Here is a 7144-nt window from a genome sequence, read left to right on the forward strand (position 1 = left end):
GAGTTTCGTATTGTTTTGGTTGGATGTGGTTTGAAGATTTTGGAAAATTTGGTAAATTGTGATTTTTGGTAAAAGTTGATTTTTGGTGAACTTTGTCTGATCATAACTCATGCCTCAGTTTTCAAAATTAGTTGAAAACTCTATGAAATTAAAGCTTATTAAAAACTCTTCAAATCGATATAAAGATTGTAAGATTTGGATTTTTGTAGAGGAAGTTATGATCATTCAAAGATTGATGTAAAAATCTGAAATTCAACAAAGTTATAGAATTTTATGATTTCTGGTATGTGCACACGCACAGCCATGTACGCACGCACAACCTTGCAAAAATTTTAACCTGTGTGCACACACAGACCTGTGCGTCCGCACACACAGGGGAAGGCTCCCTGTTTGCAGCGCTAGCACAACTTGTGCATGCACACACCAATGAGGAATTGCAACATATTCGTACGCACAGCCCTGTGCGCACGCACACGTTGGGAAGGTCAGTCTGTTGGAGGCGCTAGCACAGCTTGTGCGAGTGAACAGACTTGTGAATTTTTGTACCTGTGCGTACGCACACTTTTAAAAATCTTCCTGGGCGTGCGCGCGCATACCCTTGTGCGTACGAACACGTCCTGTTTCTCAAATTTAACTTTGTTTTTAACTATTTCACCTTCCCAACAAGATTGTAAACTTCTATGACACCATTTTAAGACTTTTAGGCTTAATTTTGAGTATGAGAACATGGGAAATAACCTAAGGGGTTAGTTGATGACTATTATGAAAAATTAGCAAACGGAGGCTTAGGTTTCGGGTGTACTGAGGATGGTTTGATGGCGTGTGAAGGTAGACTGATATGTGAAAATGAAAATTGATGAACTGTTGAGTTCGGAATTGAAATGTGAATTGACAGTAGTTGAGATGAGTCGAGGACTCAGAAATGGAAATGTTGATATGACAGTGGTTGAGATGAGTCGAGGACTCGAATGTGCAATGATGATTCATTGCTGTATTGAAAATGTTTTCTGAAAAACCACTGAACTACTGTTTTATACTGAGATTATGAGACGCTATGTGCCTGGCATGAATGGCGGTTGGATCTCGCCTGTCGAGGTAGCGGCGGCGTAAGGGCGGTGGTTCGTCCCGCTTGTGTTGAGATGTGAGGTCTGTGGCAAGAGTATCCCGCTCGCATCCCTTCGGATCAATAGAGCGTGCAGGCGCAAAACCCTGGACAGTGATCCGAGTACTATATCTCGAGGGTTCCCAATGATGATTCCAAAGGATGACATCTCCATGGAGATGTGTTGGGTTGGCAGTTGAACCGACAGTGTGATATTACAGCCAATAGAGCAGGCATTCATCATGTGCATCTTCTACCTGTTTATATGCTTTATCGACTTGTAATTGTATGCCTAATTGAATAACATGCCTGTTTGCTTACTTGGATTACTTGCCTTATATGCTTCTACTTGTGATTTACTTGAATTGCAATTAATTGTGATTTCTACTGGGATTGAGGAGGTTCGGAATGCGGTGGCGATGGGATCGCATGGAGGATAGATTGGTGAAGGCTGTGGGACAGCGGTGTTTGGTTAGAATAGAAATCCCTTAAGATAGAGTACCCTGTTTATTTATGTTAAGATTTATATAATTATGCTTATCTGTTTTAATATGCCTTAAGATTGAAATCTTGTGATGGATATGAAATCTAGGATTGCCTTTGGCGTCCCGGGTCTTATATCCTACATCACTGAGCACTGTTACCATACAGAAAACCTCCAGTTCTCATACCATGTTTCTGTTGTATTTTTCAGATGCAGGTCGCAACCCACCTCGGTGAGTTGCTTGGATGGTGACAGAAGCGGAGGATCTGGATACCTTTTGGAGTCTTTTTAGTTTATTTTGTTTATACATCTCTCATTTTGTATTTTGTTTTTGCCTAGAGGCATGTATTGAGAGAACAAAACTTGTATAAGTTGTTTTTACTGTATGGTTTCATGTATAGTCTGTATATGGCTAGCCGGCTTAAACTCCGCGGGCTGTGGCTAGATTCTTATGATATTATACTATTATATTTTGAGATATCTCATCTGTTTCTTGTGCTTTAAGTTAGAAGCTTCGTTAGTATGTTTTGCGCTTTTTAAATCCTATTTTTGAGCTATATCTTTCATCAGGATTCTAGATTATGTCATTTTCTTCTATATATTATATGTATGAGTTTAGAACTATCATAACCTTTGATTAACCTTTCTTTGAGATGCGAGGTAAAATTTAGGCTAATTAGGGTGTTACATTTAGTGGTATCAGAGCGGTTCGTCCTCGTGAGCCTGAGGGATGGACCGATTGTGTTTCATTGCACACTCTGTGTGTCTTTTCTTTGATGCTATTAGGTTATCTGTTTGATATTGCATAGCAAACCTGTTTGTGAGTGCATGTTTGGGATAATTAAAGCACTAGGCTTTTGATATTGAGACTGATGGTATGGAATTTATAACCACAATCTAACCGGCAAGTGCATTGGGTCGTACCAAGTAATACCTCAGGTGAGTGGGGGTCGATCCTACGAGGATTGATAGACTAAGCAACAATGGTTAAGTGATTTACTTAGTTAGACAAACAGAAAATAGTGTTTGAGAGTTCAAAAAGCATTAAACAAAAGACAAGCAAATAAATAAGTTGGGAATAAAATATGGAGAAGGCAGTTAAGGCTTCAGAGTTATCTATTTTCTGGATTGACTTTTCTTACTAACTATTTTAATCATGCAAGATTTAATTCATGGCAAACTATACGTGACTAGACCCTAATTCCTTAGACCTTTCTAGTCTCCTCTAAAATTCATCAACCGCCAATTCTTTGGTCACTTAATTACAACTAGAGGGTGAAGCTTCATTCTAGTTTATATGCCACAGAAATCCTAATTACCCAAATATAAGAGGATTATATGTCACGTATCCCGTTAAGTCCAGATAATTAGAATTTAGGAGAATATATTTTCAAGCTGTTGTTCAAGTAAAGAGCTTTTCCAAGTTATACAAGAACTCAATTAGAAAAAGGGTCATACTTCCGTTCCACCCAAATTCATAAGATAAAGAATGAAAAAAATTCTTGAAATATAAATCAGTACATGAATTAAAAGAGAAAAATAATAATATCAATCCATACAATAGACAGAGCTCCTAACCTTAAAAATGGAGGTTTAGTTGCTCATGGTTCAGAGATAAAAATAAGGATTGTAAATTGGGCTGAGGTGGAATGAAAAGTTAACTAATTAGAATCCCCAGAAGGGAAGTTTCTTTTCCCTTTTATATCTAATCCTAATTAATTTAAAATCTATTTTCTAAAACCAAAATAATATCTTTTCCTATTTTAAAATAAAAATTAAAGTTTAAATTAGAATTAATAGGAATCAGCATTTTCTGCACTTCGCGCTTATCACACGTACACATCAGTCATGCGTACGCGTCGATGGTCTTCTTCGCTTGTCACGCGTACGCATCAGGTACCTGCACGCGTCGCTGAGCAACTTCGCTTTTCACGCGTACGCGTCAGGTACGCGCACGCGTTAGGTACGCGCACACGTCGCTCTTCACTGTCATCTCATTTAATTCTTGTGCTGATTCCAATTGTGCAAGCTTCCTCTCCATCCTTTAGGCCATTCCTGCTCTATATGGCCTTTTTCTCTTTTTCTGCGGAAGCTCCATCAAATCCAACTGAATGCTAACTAAAATAAACAGAATTGCACAAGACTCAAAGTAGCATCCATAGTGGCTAAAAGATAATTAATTCTTAATTAAACTCAACAATTTAAATGCAAATTCGCTAGGAAAAGATAGGAAAGATGCTCACGCATCACAACACCAAACTTGAATTGTTGCTTGTCCTTAAGCAACCAAACTAATATAGGCTTAGGATGTGAATTTGCATGAGAACAAGAGTTCGATTAAGCTCATGTCTCTTCTTACAGTGGAGTTTACAACTGTAATCTTGAATAGTTTTGGCATCTCACTCTCCTTTGAATCAGAAGGATGTCACTGTCATTCGGAATTAGAATCCGGATAATATTATGAATTCTCTGATCTTTTGTAACTTAATTTAACCCTTAAACACAGCAATTTTTCTATTTTCTTTGGTGCTTTGCACCTTGAACCTAGCCGTGACTTTAAATGTTTTGTCTCAAGCTTCACTTGACACAGAAACACCACAAGAACTTAATTGGGGAACTCTTTTAAAGTTTTGATTTTTCTTTCAGCTACTCCCAAACAGTGGTGCTCAAAGCCTTTGGCATACTCTGCTAATTGCAATTGATCTCGACTCTAAATGTTTTGTCTCAAGGATTACTTGACACAAGAACACCACAAGCATATGACTAGGAAAACAACTCTTTGAGCTTTTAATCATGTCTGACCTCCCTAGACATTGATGCTCAGAGCCTTAGATCTTGCTCTTTATAACCCTTTTTTTCAATGCTGTTTCTTTTGCTTCAAGGATTAAATTTTTTTTATTTCAAAGAAATCATAATAATTCTCTAAATCCCTGTTCCTTGTACATCAACATTCTTTGATTCAAATTTAAATATGCTCTGTTCATGTCATGCATTCAGAGTCACAGAAAATACCAATACATTTGAATAAATGAGACTATTCTAAAAATTAAACTCAATTTCTCATGCATTACATCTTTTCTTCTTTCTTTTTGATTTCAAGCTCAGTGGGCAATACATGAGGCACCTTTCAACATTAAAGCAAATAACATAAAATTTCAAAATAGAAAAACAAAACTAGAACCTAGGAATCTAACTAAAAAAGGATCATGCAATAAACGAGACAAAATAGCAGAAAACCGGAACATAACATAGTATGAGCGGGAAGGAATATAGAATGAAAGGAATTCAACCACCTCAGTTATCCTAGTGACCTTTTCATTCTTCAGGCTGTGCTCCTTAGTGAAGGTGATTTGCCTTCCTTTGGTCCCATAGAAAAGCCATAAGCGAATCGACAACACCAAACTTAAAGGTTTGCTTGTCCTCAAGCAAAGAAGAACTTAAAACAAAAACAAATGATGACAGAAGAGTAAAAAGATAAAAGAATAAGAGAGAATTAGGGTTAGGGGTAGGATGATTTGAAATCAGGCGCTGAGGTGGTTTAATTGGGCGTCGCATGCGACGCGTATGCGTGGATCGCGCGAATTTCAAGTGACGCGTAAGCGTCTGCCACGCGTACACGTGCCCTTGGTTTGACCCTCTTCATAAGTTCGAATTCTTCTCTTTCTACCTCCTCCTTCTATTTTTCTTTTCCTCTGACACCTCAAGGAATCTCTATACTGTGACATAGAGGATTCCATACTTTCTTCTTCTCTCTTTCATATGAGCAGGAGTAAGGACAAAGACATTCTGGTTGAGGCTGATCCTGAACCCGAAAGGACCTTGAAGAGAAAGCTGAGAGAAGCTAAAGTACAACTCTCTGTAGAGGACCTAACAGAGCTTTTCAAACAAGAAGAAGCCATGGCAGCCGAAAACACCAACAATGCAAGGAAGGTGCTTGGTGACTTTACTGCACCTACTCCTGACTTCTATGGGAGAAGCATCTCTATCCCTGCCATTGGAGCAAACAATTTTGAGCTTAAGCCTCAATTAGTTTCTCTAATGCAACAGAATTGCAAGTTTCATGGACTTCCATTGGAAGATCCTCATCAGTTCTTAGCTGAATTCTCGCAAATCTGTGATACTGTCAAGACTAATGGGGTTGATCCCGAGGTCTACAAGCTTATGCTTTTTCCTTTTGCTGTAAGAGACAGAGCTAGAACATGGTTGGATTCACAACCTAAAGAAAGCCTGAACTCTTGGGAAAAGCTAGTTAATGCCTTCTTGGCAAAGTTCTTTCCACCTCAAAAATTGAGCAAGCTTAGAGTGGAAGTCCAAACCTTCAGATAGAAGGAAGGTGAATCCCTCTCTGAAGCATGGGAAAGATACAAGCAATTGATCAGAAGGTGTCCTTCTGACATGCTTTCAGAATGGAGCATCATAGGTATCTTCTATGATGGTCTATCTAAACTGTCCAAGATGTCATTGGATAGCTCTGCTGGAGGATCTCTTCATCTGAAGAAGACACCTGCAGAAGCTCAGGAACTCATTGAAATGGTTGCAAATAACCAATTCATGTACACCTCTGAAAGGAATCTTGTGAATAATGGGATAAATCAGAAGAAAGGAGTTCTTGAGATTGATACTCTGAATGCCATACTGGCTCAGAACAAAATATTGACTCAACAAGTCAATATGATTTCTCAGAGTCTGTCTAGAATGCAAGCAGCAACAGGCAGTACCAAAGAAGCTTCATTTGAAGAAGAAGCTTATGATCCTGAGAACCCAGCAATGGAAGAGGTGAATTACATGGGAGATTCCTATGGAAATACCTTACAATCCTTCATGGAGAAATCATCTAAATCTCTCATGGAAGGACCAACAGAGGCCTCAACAAGGCTTCAATAACAATAATGGTGGAAGAAACAGGTTTAGCAATAGCAAGCCTTTTCCATCATCTTCTCAGCAATAGACAGAGAATTCTAAGCAGAGCCACTCTGACTTAGCAACTGTAGTCTCTGATCTAATTAAAACCACTCAAAGTTTCATGACTGAAACAAGGTTCTCCATTAGAAATTTGGAGGCACAAGTAGGTCAGCTGAGTAAGAAAGTTACTGAACTCCCTCCTAGTACTCTTCCAAGCAATACAGAAGAGAATCCAAAAGAAGAGTGCAAGGCCATCAACATGACCTACACAGCCGAACTTGGAGACGAGAAAGAGACAGTGATCTCCACTGAGGAAGACCTTACTGGACGTCCACTGGCCTCCAAGGAGTTCCCCCATGAGGAACCATAGGAATCTGAGGCTCACACTGAGGCCATAGAGATTCCATTGAATTTACTCCTGCCATTCATGAGCTCTGATGAGTACTCTTCCTCTGAAGAGGATGAAGATGTTACTGAAGAGCAAGTTGCTAAGTACCTTGGAGAAATCATGAAGCTAAACGCCAAGTTATTTGGTAATGAGACTTGGGAGAATGAACCTCCATTGCTCACTAAAGAACTGGATGACTTGACTAGGAAGAAATTACCTCTGAAGAGACAAGATCCTGGAAAGTTCTCAATACCTTGTACCATAGGCA

General features: G+C 38.9%; 1 non-coding gene across 1 annotated transcript; it reads right to left on the minus strand.

Annotated features, from left to right (window-relative positions):
- Positions 1-5879: 5879 nt before the first annotated feature.
- LOC148567196 (small nucleolar RNA R71) lies at positions 5880-5987 on the minus strand. Its single transcript, XR_015882664.1, has one exon. It is a non-coding gene; the product is annotated as a small nucleolar RNA R71 (small nucleolar RNA).
- Positions 5988-7144: the final 1157 nt, after the last annotated feature.

The sequence above is a fragment of the Arachis ipaensis genome, chromosome B4 (assembly GCF_059453495.1).
Source record: "Arachis ipaensis isolate K30076 ecotype BB chromosome B4, ASM5945349v1, whole genome shotgun sequence".
Taxonomy (NCBI): domain Eukaryota; kingdom Viridiplantae; phylum Streptophyta; class Magnoliopsida; order Fabales; family Fabaceae; genus Arachis; species Arachis ipaensis.